Source organism: Rhinatrema bivittatum, chromosome 5 (assembly GCF_901001135.1).
Source record: "Rhinatrema bivittatum chromosome 5, aRhiBiv1.1, whole genome shotgun sequence".
NCBI lineage: Eukaryota > Metazoa > Chordata > Amphibia > Gymnophiona > Rhinatrematidae > Rhinatrema > Rhinatrema bivittatum.
Genome location: NC_042619.1, coordinates 77580818 through 77608773, shown reverse-complemented (window position 1 = coordinate 77608773; position 27956 = coordinate 77580818). Strand labels below are relative to the sequence as shown.

At 43.6% G+C, this 27956-nt stretch overlaps 1 protein-coding gene across 1 annotated transcript in view; it reads left to right on the top strand.

Moving 5' to 3' along the window:
* The window catches only part of ARHGAP20 (Rho GTPase activating protein 20), a 210479-nt gene that overhangs the window by 68387 nt on the left and 114136 nt on the right, over positions 1–27956 (top strand). The window lies entirely within an intron of this gene.

Sequence of the window (27956 nt, the reverse complement as noted above, 5' to 3'; positions counted from 1 at the left end):
TTTCAGTGATTTGCTTCAATTCCTTTGAATCATATCCTTCAAAGATCATTACTAGTGTGGATATTTCTCCAACATCCTCAGTAAAAACAAAAGGAAAGTACTTGTTTTCCAGAGCACCTCGTTTTCCCCTTGGTTATCTAGTGGTCCAATTGATTCTGTAATAGGCTACTTCTGATATATTTGAAAAATATTTTATTAATATTTTTTACATCTGTGATAAGTGTCTTCTCAAATCCTTTCTTGGTCTGCCTTATTAATGTTTTACACTTAACTTTTTAGTGCTTACAGTATGTTCTTTCCTATTCTCTTCATTTGGATCTGCTTTACATTTTTTGAAAGATGCCTTTTTTTTTCTTTAATAGCCTCTTTCACCTCACCATTTAACCATGTTTTCAGTCACTTTGTCTTCCTTCAACCTTTTTTTTTACTGTGTGTAACACATTTTATCTGGGCTTCCAAGATGGTATTTTTAACAATCTCCACATCTCATGCAAACTTAAAACCCTCATAAACATTCCTTTTGGATTTTTTCTAACTAATTTCCTCATTTTATCCTAGTCTACCTTTTTAAAGTTAAATGCTACTGCAGAGTTTTACTTGATACACTATCCTCCTTCCAGTGATTATGTCAAGTTTGATTTCATTATGTTTAATATTGCCACGCAGCTCCACACCTTTATCCCTTGTACCCTAGCCTATGTTCCACAGAGAACTAACCCTTAACCACGAACCATTTTTCCCATAGATAAAGTGTGGAAAACCCTTTAGTACAGCTGGTTCTATATTTGAAAACAGGCATGCAAACAAGTTTTCAATTTAGATAACTTTATTTTTGCTAATGTGTTTTTATGTTATGTATGCAGTAACAGGAATAATTTGCAACATGTGCTTACATGGTCGACGTTCTGTCTCGCCCTTGATAAAAATGTTTCCGTTTACATGATACAAACTACTGTCAACCTTAGTACAGGGGCATATGCATTTTGTGCCTGAGCAAATATAATTTGCCCAGTAGGTCTTGCTTCTGGCACAGTTACCCATAATATTAATCCCACTGCCCCACTATATCTCTCCCACACGTACAGAAATAAGAGAGAGTATTTTAACTGCTAAGTAACCAGCAGTGAACTTGCAAGAAATATGAAGGAATTTAGCATAGTTTTGAAAACCTGGCACAATATGTAGCAAACAATTTTGTGTTAGAAAAATCTCAGCCAGGAAAAAATGGGTTTACTTGCAGACAGCCCTACTTATAATCCACTGTTATGTTGTAAATCTCTTTTTAAGTATAGAAGATGCCCTTTAAAGGCAAGTTCCAAGCTTTTTAAAAATATATTTTTACAATGAGCTTGTTAGACATCCTGTTTTATGAGTGCAGTAATTATTTTTTTCCGTAAGTGAAGGGATTTTGCAATGTCAACATTGGCTTTGAATATACTATAAATAGACGCACTGTATCTGTACAGGGGAAGGTTCTGAAAATGTTCTTTGTCTGGTATCTAGAATTCAATAACCAGTCTCCTGTAGTGCCGTGCCTTGTCGTGGTGTTTGCTAAGCTATTCCAACTGGAAAATGTCTAGTCAGAAATGTGATCAGAATTTGTAAATGTTAATGATTAATGTAGTAAAGTCAGATTTTACTGTTAATTTGAGTCTGCAGGAAAATCCTGGCATCTTCATAGAAACATAGCTTTAGGCAGTTATGATTCCCAGCTACAATTTGTGGAGGGCACCTTTTTAAACTGAATTTATTTTAACATGCATTGAACTGAGTTAATGCTAAAGGCTCTTAATTCGCAAAATGAAACCCAGACATTGAGGATCTGAAACTGAATCAGACACAGAAGTAAATAGAACAGTGATGAAATAGTTTAGGTAATATCAGGAATTCCAGAACAGTACAGCACGAGCCTTTGTCTTCTAACTGGCTTCATAGTAATTTGAGATGAAATAGGATTCTTAAATCTGCATAATAACATAGGTTCAGGAGAGATTAGAAACAAGAGTTCCTGACCTACCTCCATCTCATGAGATATTATAACTTATTTTATAACTTCATCCCAGTTCATGAAAGTAAGGGACTGGGCAGTACTGGCATGTCAAATAGAAACTGCTAATAAACAGTCCGATTTTAAAAGGGCCACGCGCGTAAAAAACAGGGGCTACGTGTATGGCAGGGCCTTGCGTGCACCGCGCGCATTTTGGAACAGGCCCGGCCACGTGTGTAACCCCTGTTACGCGCTGAAATGCTGGGCCCTGCAAAAGGGGCGGACTGGGGGCGTCATCTGGGCAGGGAGGGGCAGGCGTGGGCCGGGACACTGCTATTTGCTGCTATCCCAGGGAAGTGCACGCCGGCTTGGAGATTACTTTGCTCCCGGAGAGAAGTAAGTATTAAAATAAAAAAAATTAGGGGTTGGGGAGGAGAGGGGAAGAGGTAGAAAGGGTAGGGATAGGAAAGTTCCCTCCCAGTCCGCTCCTTAATTGGAGCGGACAGGGAGGGAACTGAGGGAGGCCCGATTGCGTTGCCGTGCGTATTTTGCTAAAATCTCCCCCTCCCCCCGTGCGAGTGAGTCGCCCATCACCCGCACATGTGCACGCGGATTTTAAAATCCTGCATGCATGTGAGTGATGTCCAAAGAGTTGTATATGAGAATTAAATTGAAATTAAGAATACCGGATGGGTATTTGAGTGCTCATAAAGCAGATGGGGTCCACTCTCCTCCTTTCTTCTTGGTACAACTTCTCCCCTCAGAGCCTGGATTAATGCCTGAGATTTACTCCCTGATTTAAGTTAAGTGGAAGTTGCATCTCTCAGTTGAAGAGTAACAGAAAACATGAAATCTCTCCCAACATGTAAAAAGGGAAGAAAGGGTGGGAAAAACGTCCTTCAGCTAAAGCCCAGAACAAAAACTCTCCTCTTCAAAAGGGACAACACGCAAAAGACAAAGCCTTATCAATGCTTCTTCTAATTCAGGCCCAGGGTGTGGGGCCTAGGATTTCTTCTCAAACTCAAAATCAGGAATTGAACAGAAACCCCTCCTTCCTCTCTGATGTCCAATTAAAAATCCAGACATGTACGAGGGGGGCTGTCCTATAACAACAGGCAGAAACCACGACATTAGCCTCAGAAGTGGGTGCTGTAACGTAGATGACATGCTCCTCTAAAACTACTCTACCTTCCTAATCTGCCTACCAAACTATGCTTTGGTAGGAAACCAATGGGGTCCTAGAATTGCATCAAGCAAGCATCATAAACCAAAAAGGAGAATCTTTGCCTTAAAGGGCTACGACAAAACCTTTAATTGCTTTACTTGTTTGGAGAAGGAAGTCAACTCACCGAGGCAGGATCCTAACAGGCAATTCTTCTGATCCGTGTTATAATAGTTGTTGATTGTTGTATTTTATAAAGTGTTATTGATTTCCATTTAATTCTAGTTTATTAGCAATGTACATTTTTGTAGACCCAGTTAGTTTTTTCTGTTTTTATGTGAAATAGAAAACCAAGATTGGGGGGGGTCATACCCGATCCGTGTAAACCCACTCCTGGTTTTCTATTTTACATCCTGATGCTGTCCAGATCTTATTTCTCTGTAGACTGCATTGAGATGGGAGTTACAAATATTCCTAGGGAATTTTGTGCAACTGCACAGTGCAGAATTCCCCTGTGGTGCAGAATTTCTAAAATTTGCTTTCAATTTGGCTGTGAAGGGAGAAACAGCAGCTGCAGTCTGTGTGTGGCGCAGAAGGAAGAAGGTGTAGTATTTGGGCCTCAGTGGACCTGGAAGGAACAGCATCCCCAGAAGGGAGGTAGCATGGCGGGGTTTAGTCTGCTGGGAGATGTTAGTGTGGAGGAGTTGGGATGAGCTGGCTGAGAGGTGGAGGGCTAGTGAGATGCGGTGGGGGTTGAGTCGCGCATGCTGGGAGGAAGACAGTCAGTGCGGTGGGAGTCAGATTGAGGGAAAGAGTCAGTGAGGTGGGGGTTGAGTCTAGTCTGCTGGGAGAGGAGAAATTCTGTGCGGTGGGGGTCAGGTTGAGTGTGCCAGGAGGGAGAAACTCAGTGCAGTGGGTGAAAACTGAGTGGGGGAGGGGAGGGAGAGTGAGCAGGAATGGGATCAAAGACGAAGAGGATGACACTGTGGTTTGATCTAGGGAGGGCAAGAACTGATGGGATCAAGCCTGGGGGGAGGGGAAGAGAGTGAGTGCAGTGGGGTCGAGCTTGAGGGGGAGGGATATAACTAGCATGATAGGTGGAGGGGGGGGGGTGAGAGAGAGAGAACTGGAGGGGTTTGAGCCTTGTTGGGGGAGAATTTGGGAGATGATGGAGGGGAGAGAACCTGGGCAATGGTGGTGGGGATGGAGAATGAGGAGAGAGAGATTTCGGGGAGGGGTGAAATAGCTGGAGAGAGCGAGAATTGGGTAGGATCAAGTCTGGGGGAATGGGGAGGAACAGAGGGAGCTGTGGGGGAGAGAGACCTGGGGTGGCTGAGCTGGAAGGAGAGAAAAGGGGGGAAGGGTTTTAAACCTGGAGCCAGGCCATGTGATGTTATACAGTACTTTTCTGAAAAATCTTCATAAAAAGGTTTTTTAAATCATTTTGGAATAGTACATTTTTTCTGTATTATAATTTTGTAATTATATTATGGCATTTTGACAAAGTATGCAGAATTTTCTGTTATTTGCCCAGAACTTGTAATTTTTGTACAGAATTCTCCCAGGAGTATATAAAGTAAGGACTGGGCTAATATCTCATGATATGGAAGCAGGTTGGCAACTCTGCAAAAAGTGGAAGATATTGAACCTTCTTCAGGTGCCTTCCCAGTGACTTCGATTGGCCACTGTTGGAAACAGGATATTGGGCTTGATGAACCCTTGCTCTGACCCAGTATGGCATATCTTATGTTCTTATGCACCAACTTCGGAAGTCTGTTCCAGGCATACAGCAAAGCAAGTGCGAAGAATGGCATTGGGGATGGATGAGAAAGGCATAAATAAGAGTGACTTGCCTAATGAGCTGAGGATGGTTGAAGGGAGAGAAAGAAGAAGAGAGGTAATGGGTGGCTGCAGAATGCATGCACTTGAGTAAGAAAAGCTTGACTTGAGGATGTAGCAGCATTTGCAGAAGATAGGTTGTGCAGCTGAATTTTGAATAGATTGTGGTGGAGAGCAATAGTTCCGTAGGAGACTTCTGAGGAGCAGGTTGCAGCAGTCTAAGCAGGAGATGAAGGAGTATGGATAAGGGTTTTGGTAGTGTGTTCAGAACAGAAGGGATGGATTTTTGTGATGTGTCATTTATTTCTCTATGACGTTTTAGCAACGTTGAGGATGTGTGGAGAGAAAGGAGTTGAAGATGACCCCAGGATTTTGGGCTGAAGGGGCTGGGAGGATGATAGTGTTATTGACAGAAATAGAAAGGGAGGGGGAGGTGGGTTTAAGAGGAAAGGTAAGTTCTGTCTTGGCCAACTCTTTTTTAAAATTCACCCCTATGTGTGCAAAACAGTTTGTGCATATAAATCATTCTTTATAAGCATAAACCATTGTTTGTGCACATTAAATGTGATTTATGTGTGCTATTCATTTTTTTGCGTGTTTTTTGGTGTACATACGTTTTTTTAAACCTCCTGATCCATTTGCACTGTTAATCATGAGATCTAACAGCACTTTTTGATGGAGATTTTATTTTTATTGTGGAATTTTCCACTTCGGGTTGCAGAAAATTAAATCCTTGTTTCAAAATTGTGCAAACAAACCAACTTTCAGCATTTTACAAATTTTTTCCCAATACTTATATTTGGCCCGTAAACTGCTGTTGAAGTCTTCCATGTTACCTAGATCATGTACTCTATAAAAACTATATCCATATGATCATTGTGCTGCGAATATTTTCTCAGAACTGTGCACCAGTGTACACTGTTAGGCGTCCCGGCCGTGGGAGACTGTGGCCTGCTCCCCCTACCTTCCTCCTTGGTGCCGGGAGTTCCGACGGCTCCCGCACGGCCGCAGGGAGGCTCCCTCGAAGGCCGCACCAAACCCGGTCTGCTTCCGCAGCTGCCACCGATGGGCCTGCACCGTTCTCCGTGGCAGGGGGGCCAACTTCTGACAGCCTCTTCATGGCACAGGGCCGCAGGTCGACGCTTCCTGCAACCCCCTCCGGGCAGGGCCCTCCCTAGGCGCGCGGCCACGCCTCCTCCTGTCTTTTAAAGGGCCAGCCACACCAAGTGTAGTCCAGCTTCCTGGATGACGTCTGAGGCCTGGGACTCCTTAAAGGAGCTCGCTCTTTCAGTTCCTTGACTTGGCAACGAGTCTGCTTTGCTTCGGTGAAGTCTTTCTGCTTCGGTGGTATCCTGAGTCCTGTTCCTGATCCTGATTCCTGAATCCGTTCCTACCTCCAGAGTCCAGTTCCTGCCTTCTGCGCCCTGTTCCTGCTCCAGCTCCCATCCCTGGTCTCCTTCAGACGGATTTCCTGGCTTCGACCTCAGACTGGCTTTCGGCGACTCTCTGGCTTCTGACTGGCTATCGGCGACCCTTGGGCTTCTGATCTTGGACGATTCCGTTGACGCTTACCACTCTCTTCACAGGGGCCCACCTAAGACCAGCCAGCCCCCGAATCCAAGGGCTCAACCTGCGGGGAATGGGGTTGGTATTGGCGAAGCTGCAGCCAGCCCTCTGCACCAGCCTGGCCTCGCCTTCTGACAGCGGGGTCCTGCAGGGGTTCGCCCTCTCATGTTGTGCCAACCTCACCTCGGACAAGGGGTCCACGCCCTCGTCCGGTATCGTAACATACACTCATGTACCCAAGTTTACAGTCTTTTTTTTTTTTTTTTTTTTTAAATCCACAAAATCTTGTTAAAAAATGGTTAAATCTGATTCTTCCCAGAACTGTTAGATACCACCAAACAGTGATCACACTGCTAGCCCCTTAAACTGACAACCTGACTTCAACCCATGTTAGCAGAAAGCCTGCGCCAGTAGTCCTCCATGTTGACATTATTATATCATGATATCCCCCTTGTAAACATAGTTTCCCCCATCATAGTTTCTAGTGACCAGAAAAAAACCTAGAAGATAGAGACTTCGTCTTGTATGGCCATCAACTATCTGTCAAACAGAGGCTGGGTCAGAGAAGGCTCTCATAAAATTGTTGCATTAAAGGTTCTGAAGTTTCATCTGTGGACAGAACTGAACATAAATGCAATTTGTGCAGGGCAGGCTGTGTTAGTAATAGAAAGATATTCTTACTTCCAGGGCAGAAGAAATGAAACCTGTTTGAGTTGAAATCTTGATGACTCTGTTGCAAAATCAGTATTACTATACTTAGGAACCTGTAACACTCAGTATAAGGGACTAAACAAGATTAGTTTGTGGAAAGCTGAAAAAGAATGCTTAAAGTATATTAAATTTCTTGAGCCTTGGTGTAATTTCTTGTGGTAACTGCGGTTGTGCATTGTTGAATTTTTATTGCAAATAGCAAACTACCAGTGAATAGAATCTCTTGTCTGTATGATCTCTCTAGGAAAAATCTTCCTTTCTGGACTCTCTTCCTATCATTCCTTTTTTCCTGTGCCTGCCTACCTTTTCAAAATACATCACTGCTTTTGCTAATTCCATTCCACAATCTTCCCTTCCTCCACATGGCTCTCCCACCACCCCCCTATTCAATGAAATCTATGGTTGGCACTGCTCAGAAAAATATCCTGTTTACCCAAACTCAAATTACAATCCCATGTCCAAACTCCCCTGTCTCAAATGTATCAGAGAAAGTGCCCTTCTCTCATGGGTTTGTTTTTTAATCATCTTTACAATATTAACACTGTAATGGCTGCCACAGTGGCTATGGAATAAACACTGCATATTTTGTTGACTTGACTGGAACTTTGGGCCTAGAAGCTTCTTTTATTTGTAATCTTAGTGGTTCAACAGAGCAGAAAGTGAGAAGGGACATTTGAGAGGAAAATGAGTGACACTGAAGAAGAGATAGAAGGTAACGTTTGTTTGTTTGTGGATGATAATATCTGCAATAGAATGGACATGCCTGATGGAGTAGAGAGAATGAAAAGTGATATAAGAAAGCTCGAAGAGTGGTCAAAGACTTGGCAGCTGGGATTCAATGCCATGAAGTGCAGAGTCATGTATCTGGAATGCGGTAATCCAGAAGAGCTGTAAGTGATGGTGGGTGAAAGACTGATGTGCATGGACCAAGCGAGGGATCTTGGAGTGATAGTGTCTGGTGATCTGAAGGAAGTAAAGCAATGTGAAAAGGTGATAGCTAAAGCCAGAAGAATGCTGGGCTGCATAGAGAAAGCAATAACCAGTAAGAAAAAGTAGGCGATAATCCTCTTGTATAGGTCCTTGGTGAGGCCTCACCTTGAGTACTGTGTTGAGTTCTGGAGCTCTTATCTCAAAAGGAAGAGAGACCGGATGGAGTCCGGAGAAGGGTCACCAAAATGGTATGGGATGAGTATCGGAAGACCTATGAGAGAGGCTGAAGGATCTGAATATTTATACCCTGGAAGAGAGGAGATGCAGGGGAGATACGATACAGACCTTCAGAAACATGAAAGGTTTTAATGATATACAAACATCAAACCTTTTCCGTTGGAAAGAAATCAGTAGAACTAGGAGTCACGAAATGAAACTCCAGGGAGGACGTCTCAGAACCAATGTCAGAAAATATTTCTTCATAGAGAGGGTAGTAGATGCTTGGAATGCCCTTTCAGAGGAGGTGGTGAAGAAGAAAACAGTCAACGAATTAAACACTGTGGATCCTTAAAAGCTAGAGGACGGAAATGAAGAAGAGGATGTCTGGGGATTACCTGCGCGGAGCAGCAATTGCTACCCTTAACAGAAGGCATGGGGATTACTACTTTCAATCAATACCCTTGATGCCTTTGACACAACTGCAATATCACTCCCCACTTGGAGTGTGGGGGGGGGGGGGTGGAGAAAAAAGGGTAACTGGATACCGACAACAACCAACATGAACCCTGACTTTTACAGTCTGAGGTACTGACACACAGATGTAATGGGAAAAGCACGGGACAATTTCTACGGCCAAGTCTCAAAGAAAAGAACATCAAGCAGCATGGTCTGAATTATCAAGAAAGCTTCCCACCCAGTAAAAATGTTGCTAGCAGTAATTTATAGGTTTGATAGTTGCTTGGTTGATTGATTATAAATATTACTACTCTTATGATAAGGCTTGGTTGTAACTGCACAGAGTGGCAGTTACACCCATGTTTTTCTCAAGGGTAGTATGCTGCATGGAGCAGCAGATGCTACCATAAGATGCTTGCTGGGCAGACTGGATGGGCCATCTGGTCCTTTTCTACCGTCATTACTGTATTATTATGTTACTATGTAAGAGAGAACATATGGTATGCAGCATATGGCACGATCATCAGCAAATGAGCAGAGAGGGAATGAAATGAAGTGGTTGCCTTCTGGCACCAGAGATTACCTGCTGTTGACAGTGACCAAATGTCAAGAGAACAGCAAAGTGTGCCAGGGAGAGGTAAGTACACCAGTGGGTTCTAAGACATGAACAGACCATAGCTAGTGAAGCTACAGAAAACTACAGCCTTAGAGGAAAAACCAATTTTCTGGGAACGGAATGCTCGGAAGGTACCAGGCATGGGTGGGTCAAGGCCACCAAGAAAGCCACCTGATCTAAGCCTTGGATAACTTTCCTGAGCAGAGAGTAAATGTTAAAGTGCTGCTTATGAGACCGTCGAACAGAGGAAATGAGTTATGTGCTTGAGAAATATGCTGGCATGGTAACTACATATTTGTTGTGCATGTGGGAAATTGTTGGTTGATTTCAAACTGTTATCGCAGCACATTGCCGTTCAAAAGTGGATAATGGCGTGGCTTCCAAGACTTGTGCATCATGGCACTCTGACAGGTGTTGTGAATTCCTGGGAAAACACTACGCATCTGTACAGTGGTAATGGTGATGACAAGTATCTTAATTTGTTGTCTTAACCTTAACTCTGGAGAGCTTGAAATTGCTACAGTTAAGCTAGGTTTACATTTCAGATTATGCTAGTGATTGTAGGCAGTGCCAAGAAAAATTATAGTTAAGAATAAGGATTGTGTATAATGTGGTAGCTGGATAGGCCCTAAGCAATTAAGAGTGAAAATACCATTAGCAGCGAGAAACATTAGAGGACCCTTGAATGCTTTCAATCTGGCTTCTGCAAAAAACACAGCAATGAGTCAGCTCTTGTGTGAGGCGTTAAATGATCTTTTCTTCCGTTGGTTATTGTGGTTCTAAATTCCTCCTCGTCCTCCTGGACCGCAGTGTTGCTTTTGATGCAGTTGATGAACTCCCTCTGTCGCACTGCTCCTTCCTCTTTTCCTGTACTGAGTTTCCTTCCCCTATGGTGTTACTCAGGAAATCATTTTCGATTTGCTGCCTACATTGCTTAGCTTACGTCATTTGTACAACTCACTTTGTTCTTTAATCCATGCTACCGCTTTTTTTTTTTTTTGGGGGGGTGATTTTTGTACCAATGTGCAAAAGTTACACCGGTCATCAAGGCAGGCTTGCATGCATAAGTCCGCTTTGACAATTATTCCAGCAGAACTCTGCACACACAGTTGCAATCTGCTATTTGGTGCATGTAGGTTTGCCGAGAGAGAATTTACATGTGCACTTTTAAAATTTAGAGTGTTTCCAGATGTGGCAAGTCAAACCCAGAAGAAGCGGAAGCAGTTTCTTATATTGAGGCCTAGAGTGGTATAGTTGGGAGCCTTATTCCTCTTGAAATACCCTTGTAAAAGCTATATAAAGTATACAGATATTTCATTTATTTTCTTTCATCCATCTCAGCTTGCTCATTTTCTTAGTGATAAGACCCCTATTCAAGAAATGTCTTTGACACCAATCGCTGTTTAACATTATAGCTTGGCAAGATTTACGTTCTGTATTATAATAGATAAGGTCCCCCGAATGCTTTTTTTTTTTCTTATTTTGAGAGTTTTCGACTTAAAATTGCCTAGAATAGTGTCTGGATTCTCTGAATTGAGGACTTGGATTTGGATTATGGCGTGTTACATTTTCTTTATTTAAATGTTTCCTATGTGTGTTATTCATGTCCATTCTGATTTCCTTTCCAAGTGGATTCTTGGAAATTGTACTTTCAAAAATGCATAAATAATGTAAAATACTGTTTGCACAAGTCTCAATCTCTACCCCTGGACCCCCTTTCCCTTCTGCCTGTGAAAGTGCGTGTGCTCCGAATTTTCTAAGGGGCCGTGTCTGCAGGTAACGCATAGAAGCTACTTTTGAAAATTACCCTCCCTGCACTGAGGGTATTCAGCTTTGCATTACTGAGACAGTGTTTGTTGGCCTCTTTAAAGTTCGTCTTCGACGATCACCTTCATACCATAAAGTTGTAATGTGATTTTTTTTTTTTTTGCTGCTATTCTAATTTGTTATGCACTAGGATGTGAATTCATTTTTTTTATTGTTTCGATTAATATGCATTAATTAAAATCTAAATGAAAAAAATAACAAAAATGGGAAAAAACTAATAACCCCTTCCAAAAAAACTAATTTTTGATACACCTTTTTATTGCGAAGCTGTGAATACCTCTGCTGCTTTTCTAATATGCTGTAACCTACCTTGGGTGAATTTTGTATTCAAAAGGGCAGTTAATAAATCAAAGTAATAAATAAATAAAATGTTTATTTATTTGAATCTTGGTTCACTCAGTCTAAGGCCAGAAAACAGGCTGCTGCTGCTCCTTCTGGCATTTCTTGCCTCCTGTCTTTCTGTGCGAGTTGGTGTCAGGTTAGGGCCCTCTGGACACAACACAGTTCTCCTCTATCCTTGACTGCAAGGGTTTTTATCTACAGGACAAAGGTTTATTTACAAGTAGCACTGAACTTAGTCCAGCAGTCCATTACTCGCTTTGACTATTTAGGCCAGGTCAGATCATGCTGGGTTGCTTCATCAACATTCCAGTTCAGAGCCCAGCTCTACCATGTAGCCCTCAGCCATTAAGCTGCTCAAACACTGGACTTTTTCCAGCAGCCCCTTCAGCCCACCGATGACCAATCTGGATCCTCCCAGGCTAATATTGATAGGAGGCTGCTTCAATTTAAGTCATTGTGTTGCATCACTAGCAGGGGAGCGGCCTTCGACCGGGCAGACCCCAGTTGTTCAGGGTCCACCAAATGACTATTTTGCCCTGACAGATGGATCAGGTCCACACACTCTTATCTCCCTCTCCCCAGTCTCCATTATCTGTCTCCATTATCCTCCCCCAACTGCTGCCTCCATTCTGACTCCCTCACCGCCCCCACCAATCCCCAATCCAGCTCTTCTCTCTACAGTGGTTATGAGCATAGAGGTGAAGAGAAACCTCCTCGTTGGAGGCGGAGCTGTCTGTGTTGCCTTCTTTCCTGCTGTACACCCGCTGCTTTCTGTGTTGTCTGTGAGATGTCTTGAGCAGCTTATGATTCTGTCAGCCTGGCACGCTGCTCAGGATCCACGACCCCCAAGCTTTCCATTAAGAGGCACCAGGCTATCCCATCCTCCTTCCCTGAGAAAGGGAGTAAAGCGAATCCCCCAGCATAAATTTCAGCCTTGATGAATGTTGCTGCTACTACTCACAAGGTTCAAACTGATGCAACTTCACCCCTTTTGTTTGTGTGTTCCCATGGGTCCAATATCTGCCCCTGTACTTTTCTCCTTTTAAGTTCCAAATTCTTCAAGGACTTGCTCCTGCCTGCTGTATTTAATCTTATTTCTGATTTGTATCCCTCCTATTCTATTTATTCTGTTTTTATTCTGTGTTAATGCATAACTTCTAATATAGCACCTTCTCTGTGGAATGACCAGTCAATGTTACCTTGCAAACATTCTCCCTCTCATCTAATTCCATTTGCAAGTATAGAAATTCATATCCTTGGAGAAATTCACACGTAGAAACATGCAGAAATTCACAGAAGTGGGTTTTTTTTTTTGCTAAAATGTCACCCATTCACTTTTTTCTCTTTCAGTTTTCCTCAGAGCCACGTGTTGATAAATGATGGTTTGCTATTTTTATAAGCTGCTTTTTAAAGAGTTTGTGCTTGAGAAATGATAGATGTTCCGGGACATTTCTTGCAGGTAAACACAATTAAAGCTTTAAAGGTTCCTGGAAAAGCATTTTTTCACTAGGTTTGCCAGTCAGCCTCAGTTTATCAGGAATCAGTGAGCCATTTCTTGCATGCAAGAATGTGTGGCTCTGATTGCCATGAGAAAAGCGAGACCACAGTTGCTCGCATACAGTGGGGTAAAACCAAAAATGGATCAAACAGCCCTGATAAAACATAGCCATTGGGTAACCCTGTAGAGAAAGTCAACTAGAAAGGGAGAAAAGGAGAGACGTGATGACGTCACCAGCGAGCATGGCGGCTTGAGCGAAAGCTCCTGGCTTTCTTCAGCGAAATCGCACGGAAATCGCAGGCATCCGTTGTCCTACTCAGCTTTTGAACGCGTGCCCGGCTTTATCGACGAGCCTAGATGGCGGGGAAACGCAAAGCAGTGAACCTAAAACAGTTCTCCTATGCGAAACATGACGGCGACTCTGGCGGGCTGCAGGAAGAGCAGGCCTCCGATGGCGACCTGGAGCCGGAGGTAGATCACGTGGCGCCGCAGACTTTTAGCGACCTGCCCTCCCGCGATGAGCTTCGGGACTGGTTCGTGGCTCTTCGCGCAGACATGAAGCAACATAAAAAAGAGCTTATGGACCTCATCTCGGATATGAAAGAAGACCTGAATGCCTTGGGCACACGAGTGGATGATATGGATACCCGGATGGACCGTCAGGAAGATATCATGCAGAAAATGACGGAGGCGCAAACTGTAAGTCAGGCGGAGCGCCTAGCTATCGAAGAAAAGATCGAGGACCTTGAAAATCGGTCGCGTCGAAACAACCTTCGACTCCGGGGGGTGCCGGATACGCCGGAGTACGCAGATTGCCGGGCCGTGGCTGAACGCCTACTACGCTTCATAATGCAATCCGATTCGGCGACAGCAGCGGCGGGCGAGTCGTGCTCCCTCACCTACGGTATCGAACGGGCGCACCGAGTGCAGGGACCTCGGAATGGGGACAGGCCCAGAGACATCTTAATATGTATGCAAATATTCCGGGAGAAGGACTGCATTTATGCAGTCACCAGAAAACAGCGCACATGGACCTGGGAAGGTCACACCGTGAGTGTATTTACAGATCTGGCGGCCTCCACGCTCCGCAAACGATTTGAGCTCAAAGCTGTCACTACCATCTTACAAGAGAGGGCGGTGCGTTACCGTTGGACTTTCCCCTTCGGCTTAATGTTTACCCTGGAGGGTATCTCATATCGGATCCGGAATCTGGCGGAGGCCCGAGAGGCTTTCGCTAAAGCAAACATCCCTAATGCGCTGCCGTCTAGCAAACCGGGGGAGGTCCCATTTCGCATGGCGGCCACACCTGGCTGGCAGCGAGTGGGCAACAATCGGCGCCTAGCCAGACAAAAATCTACCTCAACGCGGACTGACCGACAGCCGGCCACGGGCGACTGACACCTGGCGGACAGATTTTCCACTGGTTGAGCTCTTACTTCTTTTGGTGGTATAATCCGCAAGCAGCAATCCACAACGGCCTAAATGCCTTATCAGATGACACAGGAAGGTGTCCATATGTTCCTGGACTATGAAGTTCCATGTTTCTTTCTTTTCTAGGCCTTCCTGAGCATGTGCACAGCAGTACGGGACAGCTAGCTGGACGAGCCACATGCTTCATGGTGTACACACGTCTCACTTATTGTGGTATCCTGGGTGTGGATACACTGTATGTAGGGGGGATGGGATGGGAGGGGGATTTATCCTTGAGTACACTGGGTTTGTATTTTTGTTTGCATTTTTACATGATGTTTTGGGGGTGTCCGCGGAGGGACAATAGCTTTACCTTCGATGGGAGAAGGTTTGGGAGGACCACATGGCGTTAAAGGTATGGTCCCTTAATGTAAAGGGTCTCAATACACATAAGAAGAGGCGGTTGCTCCAAAGGGATTTACAACAGCAACAGGTCTCCATAGCCCTGATTCAAGAAACACATTTACGCAAGCAGCACGAACGAGTGCTACAGATAGCGGGCTACCCTCATCGGTATCTAGCTGCCAGTACGCGTGGTAATAAGTATGCTGGGGTGGGCATTTTCATTTCCCAAGCGGTCACCTTTGAGTATATGACCCATGTCGCCGATTCCACGGGGAGATACTTATACTTAAACTAAAGATGGATCAACAAATTTACACTATCGTTAATATTTATGCTCCCAACAGTGACCAATGCGCTTTCTTGCGCTCCTTAGATGATAAATTATCCTCTTTTGTAGAAGGGCAGGTTATATGGGGCGGAGATTTTAACTTAGTGCGTAACCCACGTTTAGACACCTCACACCACAAGCGCTCTGATAGTTGGACGGCATCTTCCGCATTGTCCTCTCATTTACAACATTGGGGATTGGTTGATATCTGGCGAGCCCGCCACCCCTTCTCGCGGATGTATACTTTCTATTCTTCCCCTCATGCGTCATACTCTCGCATTGACTACATATTCTTGGACAAGGGCCTTCAGAATCAGGTTATCGATGTGGGTATTGGTGATATTGTCTGGTCAGATCATGCCCCTGTGTGGGTGACTCTGATGCCGATTGCACCGGATTCCGGACTGCGGTTCTGGAGACTCCGGGAAGACCTATTGGGAGAGGAGGAGCAATGCCATGCCGTTAATGACTGGCTTCAAGATTATTTTCGGTTAAATGCTGGCTCCGTATCCGCAGCCGGCTCCTTGTGGGAGTGTTCTAAAGTGGTCATACGAGGGCGTCTTATCGCAATAGCCTCCGCTAGGAAAAAGCAACAGGAGCTGCGTAGGGTCGAGTTATTGCAGGCTTTGAGCAGTTTAGCTAGGAGACATGAGGCCTCTTTAGATCCAGCTCTACTGCAGCAGTTGGGAGCTATACGTACCGAATTAAATTTATTAGATGCTGCTTGGGTGGCGCACGCCCTGGATCGCACGAGGCAGAAGTATTATGAGGGGTCTAATAGGGCCGGACGGGTTTTAGCTCGTCAACTGAAGCAACGTGCCTTACAAAATAATATTGCCAAGATAAAACACGAAGGGGGGCATTACGTCACTACGACTCCCGAGATCAGGCAGTGCTTCACCAAGTTCTATGAACACCTCTATACAAGAGATGATAGTATTACCACCCAGTCTATAGAGCTTTATTTGCAACACCTATCCCTCCCGGGCTTAACTGCTACACAGCAAGAGGCATTGGATGCCCCGATTACTGAGACAGAGGTGCGGGAGGCCATACGGGATCTGAAGGCGGGCAAGTCGCCAGGCCTTGATGGTTTCACTGGCGCTTATTATAAGAAGTGTAGCGCTTGCGTCATATCTCCTCTAGTAAACTTTTTTAATAGTCTGCGGGACGGGGACTCCTTACCACACCACACTAATGTTGCAGGTATCACAGTTCTAGAGAAGCCCGGTAGGGACCCGGCCTTGTGCAGTTCTTATCGTCCAATATCTCTTCTTAATATTGATTTAAAACTTTTAGCAAAGGTATTGGCGGCTCGTCTTAATTTGGTGCTCCCAGGGTTGGTCCACAGGGACCAAGTGGGCTTTATCCCCCAGAGGATGGCTGCCGATAATGTGCGAAAGGTCACGGATGCCATGTGGTGGGCCTCTCAGCAGAATATCCCGCTCATGCTGCTAGCCATCGACGCAGAAAAAGCGTTTGACCTGGTGCATTGGGATTTCTTGTTTGCTACACTTGAGAAAATGCAATTTGGGTCGCTATTTCTCCGCTGGCTTAAAGCCCTTTACTATAACCCACAGGCTCGCATAAAAATTAATGGGGGCTATGGGGACACCTTTTCAGTGCAACGGGGGACGAGGCAGGGTTGCCCCTTATCACCCCTGCTTTTTGCCCTTTTCTTAGAACCGTTTACTACTAGGGTGCGGGCAGATGAGGGCATTACTGGAGTGCAGTTGGGGAATCTACATTTGAAAATGTCTTTGTTTGCGGATGACATCCTTATGACCGTCACCAATCCGTCTACCTCTCTGCCGGAGATTACCACTGAAATACAACGCTTTAGTGCGGTCTCCGGCTTTAAAATTAATCTTGACAAATCTGAAATTCTTAATGTGTCCGTGGATGAGAGCATTGTCCAAGAACTATGTCAGTCCTACCCCTTCAAGGTTGCAAGGGACTCTATTAAATATTTAGGGGTACATGTGGGGGCGAATATTACAGACCTGTATCGCCTTAATTATATCCCTCTCCTTAGAAAGGTGCAACAAGATCTGCAGAAATGGCATCGGGGACAGTATTCGTGGATGGGATGCATTGCTATAATAAAAATGAATGTATTACCCAGATTTTTATATTTGTTTATCACCCTGTCTACATATATTAGTCCAGCCATTCTGCGTTCCTGGCAAAAGATACTGTTCGATTTTATTTGGCGGCGGCGTCCACCCCGAATTTCCCGTCGCTTGCTGTATTTGCCAAGGGATAGGGGAGGCCTTGGGGTGCCCAATTTGGAACGTTATTATGTGGCGGCGCAATTTCTTGTCATCCTTGACAGCCATAGGGTTTCTTCTCCCAAACATTGGGTGACCCTGGTGGAGCGTATCCTTGGCAGTATGCCGCTGTCTGCTCTTATGTGGCAGCCCCGTCATACCTGGGTTCCTGTGGGGCCTTTATCCCCTGCTATAGCTACCACTATGAGACTCTGGGCCAAGTGGAAGAAAACTATAGTAGGTGAGCGCCTGTATTTTCACTCAACTCACATATCCCACCTTCTCAATTTCCCCGCCGGGCATAATAACCCCACACTACAGCGTTGGGTTAAACAGGGTCTCAACAAATTTGAACACTTCTTAGGTGGAGGTTCGGTTCTGACATGGCCGCAACTTCAAGGGGTACAACGTTTGCCTGCCACGGATTTTCTAGCGGGTTTTCAGATTTCCAACTTCTTACGCAATTCCAGTGTGTTGCCCTCTCTTAATTTGGGTAAAACTCTATTTGAACATTATTGTGATGATATTGACAGGAAACGTGGGATGGTTTCTAAAATGTATGTATTGTTGATGGGGGTTGACAATATACCCTTCCCTCATACGCAAGCTTGGGAGCGGGATCTGGCCCGGGTTATTACTGTTGAAGAATGGTCTCAGCTGTATTTGGCAGCGAAAAAATGTTCTGTATCTTCCACCCAACAGGAGAATTGTTACAAGATGATTACCCGGTGGTATTTGACTCCTCAAGCTCTGCATAGACGGTATCCCACCACCGCTGACACTTGTTGGCGTAACTGTGGATCTCCAGGTTCATATATGCATATGTGGTGGGATTGCCCATCAGTGTCTTCCTTATGGAGAGAGGTTGCACAATGGTTGGAACACATCTTACAGGTGCCCGACCTCCTGGATGCTGGATTTATGCTCTTACATTTGCTTCATAAAGACTTGACCAAACCTCAAGCTCTGCTGTGTCAACAAGTTTTTATTGCTGTACAATTGGTCATTGCACAATACTGGAAGCAGCCGATTACACCGCCTCTTAAACGTATTCAACAAAAGGTTCATTACTTCTGCAAGATGGCGGCGATTACTGCGGCGTTACACAAGACAGTAACTCTTTTCCGCAATACGTGGACCCCATTTATAGACTGGGAAAAGACAATGGCTCCTTAGTTCTGACCGATGGGGGACTTTGATGTCTCGCCTTCGTGGGACCAGATATGTACCTTGTGTCTTACCCTCTCTCGATCTAAAGCCCCGTAGCTGATGTAGAACCTTTCGAGCAATTTTACTTTACTAATCTCAGTGTACTCCTGGGAGGGGATGGGGGGGGGGGGGGGGGGAAGGGGCGTTAGGGTTATAATGGGAACGGGATATATTGCCTAACACCTATCCACAGCTGAAATGTTTAATTTTGTGGTTATTTTGCTGTTACGTTCTATCTTGTTGTATGTTTGGCTGTTAAATCAATAAAAGGACAAATTTAAAAAAAAGAAAGGGAGAAAAGAAGGCCTTGAGACCAAGTGTCTGCGAATCCATAGTCTTTCTGACACCGGATAGAGGCAGACTTTATCCAGACCTAGCACACTGAAAGTGCACGGTCATGTCAGTCCTTGTTTTTATTTATTGCCTGTATGACAGTATTTGCAGATCATTAATCTCTGGTCAGTATGATAAGGATTTCTGTACCTGACCAACTGTAAGGACCCATTGGATTTCTTACTGAGCAATGTGTCTCTTTTTTACAAAGGACATGTTGTGGACCATAGGAAGATGGTTGGACCCATTTGCTAAGGTAGTCCCATGATAGGTTGTTAGAGTGGATTGTTCCTGTTGAAAGTATAAATACCGCTAGAGCAGGGCTGGCCAGCTCAAGTCTCAAGAGCCATAAACAGGCCTGGTTTTCAGGATATCCACCATTAATATGCATGAGGTAGATTTGCATACAATGGAAGTAGTGCAGGCATATCTACTTCATGCATATTCACGATGGATATCCTGAAAACCTGAATGGTTTGTGGCCCTTGAGGACCAAAGTTGGCCACCCCTACTCTAGAGTGTTCTGGAAGTTAAGTTAGTTGGTTGGAATCATCAGAAAGACAGGAACCAGTTTCCTCTCTCCCCTGCAGAAGAGCTGTAAGAGGGACACAGACAGTATTGGATCTGTGGTGTGTCCTTGGAATAGCCACTTGTCCAAAGAAGAGACTCGTTGGCTGGTTCTCCTTGTCTTTTGAGACAGTAGCTATAGAGGAAAGAAGTAACTGAAACTGCCTATATTATGTGTCTCAGTCCTAAAATCTGGTACTAGTGAAGATGTAAACGTTTCCCCATAAGTAGATGGTAGCTCCTCCCTTAGGATTTCTTTTCCTACCAGGATGGAATCCTGTTACAGTTCTCAGGAGATTTCTGCATTTTGTGTTTTCTTTGGTGAATTTTTGGTTTGCCGGTATCCTCAGACTGCTGACTTCTTTGGAAAAAGAGTTTTCACCCTGGTTTGTTCAGAGTTTCCAAATGTCACCTTGGTTAATCCCCATGGGAGTTTTAATGAACCTATTATATGGAAAACCATATGTAAAACTGGTTTTAATCTAACATCTTAGGTCTGTGGAACAGTATTTTTTTTTAATTAGTTACTGTTTTTGCTTTCTATCTAATTGTACTTTTTTAACTTTTGTTTTATCTGTTGAGGAGAAGGTACTCTTGGATCAATGCAATATAAATATTTGCTAAATAAATAAAGGAGAACGTGCCCAGCTTGTAGTACAGACAAGGAGGAAGGAGAGGAGATCTTGCCTGGTACGGTGTCTCAATGAGAGTGCAGGAGGGTGGTGTATAGAGCAGAGCACTGGAGATCAGGTGCAATGGTTGTCCAGAGTAGAGGAATCCTTACAGCCATTCACCTGCAGAGGCTAAAGAGGATTCCCGAGAGAGTGCCCTAGTGATTGTACAGATGTGAGGATCTGACTTAATCTCCCAAGAAATATAGTTTGTATCAGATTGTCACACACGAAGAAGTCAAATCTGTTGGAACACTGTCTCCAGTGTGAAGCATGCCTCTGTGGAGGGAGGGAAATTCTTATTCCCAAGAGATATCTCAAACTCCCCCCCATCTGCTCCCCCTTCCCATTCAGAATGCACCCAGACCTGAGTCTGAGACAGTCATGTCAGGACTCAGCCGCTCTTTCTCCCACCCCCAGTTAGCTTCCTCTTTCCTGTGAGGACATGAGAAGGGGGCCTACACTAATAACAAAATATTGATTTGGCAGTGCAGTTGGGCTCCGACAGGCCGATAGGTGGTGGAATTACCATGATTTGTATAGCCGAGTGTTATGCCAGATGTACGTAGTCCTGTATAGACACACATAAAAGACAGTCCCTGCCCCTGGGAGCTTGCAATCTGGTCAATGCAGACAGTCAAGACAAAAGAGACAAAAATAAGAGGCTTTATTAAATCACTGAGGCCATGACTGGCGGAATAAAACTAAATCAGGCGGAATTAATTAAGGAGAAACTTTGATTAAGCAATAAGGCATGAGCCCTCTTAGGAGTCTATATCACAATTTCAGTGTACAGTCTATGTGTAAACTTTGAGTTACTAGCAATGAATAGGATCATGCCAGGTTTTCCAGACACATGATTTTACTTTTTACTATAATATCAAATGTATGCTCCTTGTCTTGTTACTTTTGTCATCCCTTTCAGTTTGTTTGTGGTTGGTATGTCCCTGGACAGTGGCCCAATAAAGCAACCATTTGCAAGCCTCTTGAGAGCTTCATTCTGAGGCTGGTGGTGGCAGCTGGTGTCAGTTTTACGAGCTGAGATACCTGGCATCACACCCTGAGTTACTGGAAATCAGGAAGCATCGGGAAATGCCCAAAACCATCCACTCTTTCAACTGGCAGAGTAACTAACTATCAAAAGCAGTTGACTGAATTTTTATGTTCTTTTTTCTAAGGTCTGGAAAGCACCAAAATTAAATTCCTGTTTTGGAATTTGTGATAAGAAAAATGGCAACGCTGTTCTTGTCTCTTGACAGATAGAATAAAGGCCAGAAAACAAAGAAGTCACCAGTTTGGTTTTATGGGGAAAAACATTTAGGGGCCAGTTTCCAAAGAGAAACTCCACAAACTTTGCCCCTGCTGTGTTTGCAGCTGGGGTTCCAGGAGAGGAGCTCCGTGCATTATAAATGAAAACCCAGTTATACGGGCATGGCCGAGATGCGCCACTGGGATTGCCTGCACCAACAGGCATTCCCGCACATATGGGCCTTTCAACCCAAGCAACTCTTATTTTAAAACCAGCAAATTATGCACGTAAGTGTGCAAGCAACAGAATGTATGAAAAAAAAGGGGTGGGGCCAACATTTATGCATGTAACTACTGATTGTAAAACCGGCAAACACAGCACACATCGGGCTGAAACCTGTGCATATTTACTTCCGCTCTTGATCAGGGGCAAGTCTGCAGAAAAATCGTTCTAATCCAAACCTGGCTGGGCGAGGGGTCTAGGTAAAATGTGGGGTGGGGTGTAGGCTGAAGAACCAGAGGGGTCTTGATGACCTAGAGATAGACTGGGCAAACTGGCGGACTGATAGGTAAAACTGTTTATTTCCTTCATCCGCACGTGTTTTAAAATGTGCTCAGTTGCATGTGAAAAAGCCAACAAGACCTCAGGAAAGATAAGCTAATAACATTTCCTCGCGTAACCACATAAAATTAGGAGCACACATACGTGTGCCAGGCTTATTTTAAATAGTACGTATGCACGAGCGCGGATGATTTAAAATTCCAGTGTATGTGGGCTTGCACACACATACGCACTTATGTGGGTGCACACGCACTCGTTTTAAACGTACCGTCCCTGTACATCAGAGCTAGTCATGAATTAGAGGTGTGCCTGATCTCTAGTCTGTGACCTAGAGTCAGATTCTCCTGTTTCAGTTGCAATCTGGGGCATGCCTGAGGTCCCTCTAGAGTGGGTGAGTTGCAAGCAGTTTTATTTCAGACGCGGGGGCTTAACTTGAATCGCATCGGAAGAGCAACGTTCTTGAGTTCAGTTTATAGTGTCTCTCTATACATAGTACAGCGAAATGTTCATTATGTACTGTTACTGTATATCTGTTAAATAACACTGGTCTACAGCCAAAATGCTTCCGAAATGAATGTAGTCAAACTTTACTAAATTTGAGCCACTGAGAACAAAAGTGATGCTTAAAATTGTTGATTGACTTTAGTTTTCAAGATATGCTACTACATGAGTAAGTATATACGACCTTTGACTTGGGAATTGCAGAGGGTAAAAGAGTTAAGAAGGAAAAGGATCTCAAATTCAACCAGACAGAACTTGCTTTTTGGGCACAACAATGGACAAAATGAAAGCAGCTTTCAAGTACCTCGGTGGTAAATTTCCAAGGTTAAGTGAAGCTAAGATAAGGGGAGGTGTCTTTATTGGCCCTCAGATTTGTGAACTTCTTCGAGATGATGCAGTTAACCGTGTATTGCGTGGCAAGGAAAAGACGACATGAAAAGCCTTCCAGTTAGTGGTAACACATTTTCTCGTAAACAACAAGGCAGACAACTACAAGGAGTTGGTGGAAAATCTCCTTCTTCAAGACATACAAAAGCCTTGGCTGCAACATGTCACTAAAGATATATTTTTGCACGCTCATCTAGATTTTTTTCCACCAAACTGGAGCAGTGAGTGGTGAGCATGGCGAGTGATTTCCCCAGGACATTGCAGCAATGGAAAAATGGCATCCTGACAAATGGAGCCCATCAATGTTTGCAGACTGTTGCCAGTTACTGACAAGAGATGTTCCATTTAATGAGCACAAGAGACAAGCCAAGAAGAACAGAGTTGCCACTGAATAAGAACTAAATTATGTATATATATATATATATATATATACACAATAGCTTGTGGCCTGGTGTTTCATAGTAAATTTTATTTCTATAATCCTTTTGATGATTTAATTTTTAAAGAGTTACATAAACAAGACAGATGAAATATTACGCAGCCATAAATACACGAAAAGACCTAAGTTTACAATTTTAAGATTAAACCTCTTCTATCTAATCATATCTACAGTACATAATAGACATGGATGTAAATGTAAAAACTTAAATATCATGAAAACAGAAGCCAATCAGTTAGTTTACTTATTATATTTAAATTCAGCACATCAACATCAGTAATAAATGGCACATTTTATCGCTGAAGCAGACAACGTCTAAAAATTTGTATAACCAGTGTAATAAACGCGCAAGATCTCAGATGAAAGAGAGGGTGCAAATTTTAATAAGCAGCCTACCAACAGTCTGTGGGTACTTTTGTACCTGCGTACCTGTACTATCCCGGTACCCACAAACTTTGCCCCTGCTGTGTCTGCATCTAGGGTTCCAGGAGAGAAGTTACATGCATTATAGATGAAAATCCAGTTATATATGCGTGCCCCAGACATGCCTCCGGGAACGCCTGCACTAACAGCAGCTAACTCTAGCCACCTGGTGAAACTGCCCCGCCGGTATTCAGCCATTTTGCCTGGGGCAAATTTCAAGCCTAGGGATTTTGGCACCTAGATCCCTTTTTGAAAATGTGTGCCTCCCATTTTTATAATAAAGTAATCATCTGCATTGAAAAATATGAAACTTTGTGTTTTGGGGAAGTGCCAGTAATAACATTCCAATTCTTGAATGGAAAAACAAGATTTTCAGACAGTTTCTGGGGAAGCAAAAAAAAAATCTAAGTAAACAGAGGTTAATTTAAATTTATTTTGATAAGGTTTTTTTTCCCCCCCTTCCCATCAGAAAAAGGTTTCAGAGTGCGTAGCATTTTAACACTCTTGTGTGTCACTGTGCCCCAGTCTTGACCAAGCCCGTCTCTGCCCACCTCTTCTGAACGTGAATCTCTTGGTGTGGGGGCAGGGGGGCAGGGAGGTGCCAGCATTCACTGGGGACAAGATGAAGGCCAGCAAACCCGCTGCATTTTGAATCCAGGTATGCAGAGGTAGACTACTGGCACACCAAGCCGTTCCGCTACCTGCCGCCAACCTCTGCATGCCATCTATGCCTGAAGCATTATGAAAGCGCGGCTGCTTGTCCTTTTATTTACCATCCTAGCCTTGCCGACGCAAGGAGGGCACAGGGTAAGACTGCTTTTGAAGTTCTCTGATGATTTCCAGTAAAGAATTTACATAGAATGCCGGGCTGGCCTCAACCTGATAAATTCAGATACCATGTAGACAGTAGTGTGGAAACAAATACGCCTTTGTTAAGATTGACCATTGTAATTATAGTTTGTCTGAGCCAAAAATTAAAAAAAAACAAAAAAAAAACCCTTGTCTGAAATTTCTGGTGGGCTGTAGAAAAAAAAAAAAAAAAGCAAAACTAAAAATGAATACCTGACAAAAATGCATTCAGACCGCAGCTATGCAGTGAAAACTAATGACAGTGTGGGGAAATGAGGATTTTTGGTTTTAGGCTGTTACCACCCTGAGAGGTCCCTGCGAGGGAATGGGGGCAGGCTGTGAGCAGATAAAAACAAGATAACACTTTGCTGCCTGTGTGTGGGTATTTAGTGACCCGCCTCCAAGTCTGGCTGTAGTGGGAAAAGCCACAATGGGGAAGCGATACCTTCTGCTTGTGTGCGTGTGCGCACATCCTTGGTTTGTGGCTTTCAGCACATATCTGCTCAGGGCATTCGTTAAGTTCCTTAATTAAGCACTCCATTACTGTACAGTGACAATGAAAGACACAGCCCTGAATGCGTTGCTTACAGAGCTGAGACCATGGAGTGGATTAGAATTGGTTTGTTTTGCTATATCTGCCATAGCATTAAAAACGGGAGGCATTTGTAAGCTGTCCTCTCTAATTTTTTTATTGAACCAACTGGAAAAAAAAAGATTTCATCTGTGCTGCTGTACCTGTGCTTTCGGGACCTAAGTGTGTAAACGTCTCCCCACACCCCCTCCGTTTGTTAATCCAGAAAAAGATATCACAGGCTACAAAATATGCAAGCTGATATTGATAAACATTAAGGAGGACCGCCATCGAAGAATATCATCTAATGAGCTGTTCTAAAAATAATCCAACCTGCATAATAGTACATGCACCATAGTTACCGTGGGTGTGAAAAGGAGGAGGGATTAGGGGGAGGAACATTTCCAGCTGATTAACTTTACTTGGTTATTCAGCAGGGCAGCCGCAGCACTGAATATACCTAGCTAGCTATGTTGAAGTTAACCAGATAAGCTTATTCCACTAACTTTAAGATGGCTCTTGGGCAGCCCTAACATTATCCAGCAGTGTTAGCAGATTAATACTGCAAATCAGCATTTATCCAGATGACTTAGCTAAATAATGGTGCTCTATCCCAGAGGTTCCCCTGACATAGCCAGATTCTTTTATGTTGGGCTCGGTCAGACCGGTTTGATTTTTAAACCCTGACATTTCTCTAGTTAAATCCTAGCTGGATAAATGCTCTGAAAATTGACTCCAGGGGGGTGTTAAGCCTTGTGATGAGGGGGTGTCAGCTGGAAGTCACAGAGTAGCTACACACGGGCAACTTCAGCAATTCATGTTAATGACATGTATTTTGGCATCAGGGGAATACTTTTGGCACTCAGAATTATTCTGAAATGTTAAAGCTCTAAACTGGTGGCAACTAGAAAATAAATGCTGTTATGTGGACCCTAGAGACTAGTTGCTGTCATACTATGTCTCAGTAAACCTCTGCATGGAGATTTTTCATCTCTCAAGAACTTCCATGACATCTGTACCTGTTTGAGACACAATCAGAATGGCTTGCTCCAGCTCTTCATTGTCATCATCATCATTTATTTGTTTCACGCCTTTTCAACCAGAGAGGTCAAGCTTAAATTGATCTCCCTCCTGTATGATTACCTTTCAGTTGTTGCTCTATCAAGACTCTGTGGTATATTGTAGCAGCTACTTGTCTGAAGCTGTGAGTGGCCCAAGCCTTTGGCACCATGAGATTTACATTAGAAATTATTTGAACTATTTTTAGCTGTTATGTGGCCTCCTTTCATTTCTCTTCCCATAGTAACTCTCCTTCTGTCTTCAAAAGTGACCTGGGAGTCAATATTGACTTCATCCTTTGTGTATTTCCTTCCAGCTAGCTAAACTTCTCTCTAATGTTTGCTTTCTGCTTCCTTAATACTGCTTTTTCCAAAACGTCTATAGCTCCCTGGTTGATGCCCCCTTCTGTTTATCCATAATGCAGTGTCAAGAAAAGTAGTGAGAAAAGACATATGATGTGGTAATACCTTTTATAGGATAACAGTATTGTATGCTCATGATATACTGTTCAGTATTTGTTTTACTATATACAAATGAAGTGTCAATGGTGAAGATAAGGTTTTATTGTGTGAATGAGTGTGAGTGTATTGTGTGTGTTGCGATTTGTTGATATTGTATATTTTTGTATGTAAAATTTTGCATGTAAATATTTTGATAATAAGTATTGACTCTCATTTACGTGACGTGTTAATTCCAAAAGTTAGCCAGACAAACCTTTTGTATATTGATCTCAGAGTGTTAATCTGCTGAAGATGCCCTATTCCATTCCCTTCTTGACAGCTATTACTTTTTTACAAAATATAAAATAGAAAACATAACTGTATTATAATATCAAATTTCCAGATATGTAGAGAGTAACTAGTTTATTAACTGCCAGTAAATGGGTCATACAAATCCATTCTTAATCTGAATGTTTAGCATGTGGGAAAGCTTGGATTGCAATCACAGATTATACTAACAAGACCCCAGAAAGCAGGGTTTAAAATAAGTCCCAGATCCATATTTTATTGGTGAATCTACTTGTCAAGTCTGACTGTAGTAGAATAGTAACAAAAAAAACCCCCATCAACTTGTGATAGAGCTCTATATTGCCTGCTGACAATGTGTGGAAAATGCATATTTGTTTTACAGTAGTGAATAAAATATAACAAATGTGTGGGGTTTGCACAAGTGCAAATTCAGTGCAGTAGCAGGGGTGCCTCTGTAGAGTTTGGAGGGTAAGTGGTGCTCAGACGCTAGAATGGAGTGAATATGAAAGAGCACAGCCCAGAAAGTTAGAGGACAGCGATGTGGCCAAATATTTTGATATAAAGAATGTCTTTCAAAGGAGGATTAAAATATTGCACAGCTACCACGGGTGGAGTTTCTCAAATCTGTTGTGGCTACTTTTCAAACATTTTGCTGGAGATCTACTGATAAAGTAGAAACTCAGATACGCTAGATGGATTCCCTTCTGCTGGGAATGCTGCTGACGCCATCGAAATGCAGAAGGCCTGGAACAAAATTTCTGGAGATTCCGGCAAAGCGCAGAAGGGTTGCACTTAACCCTGAGTTATTGCTAGAACTCGAAA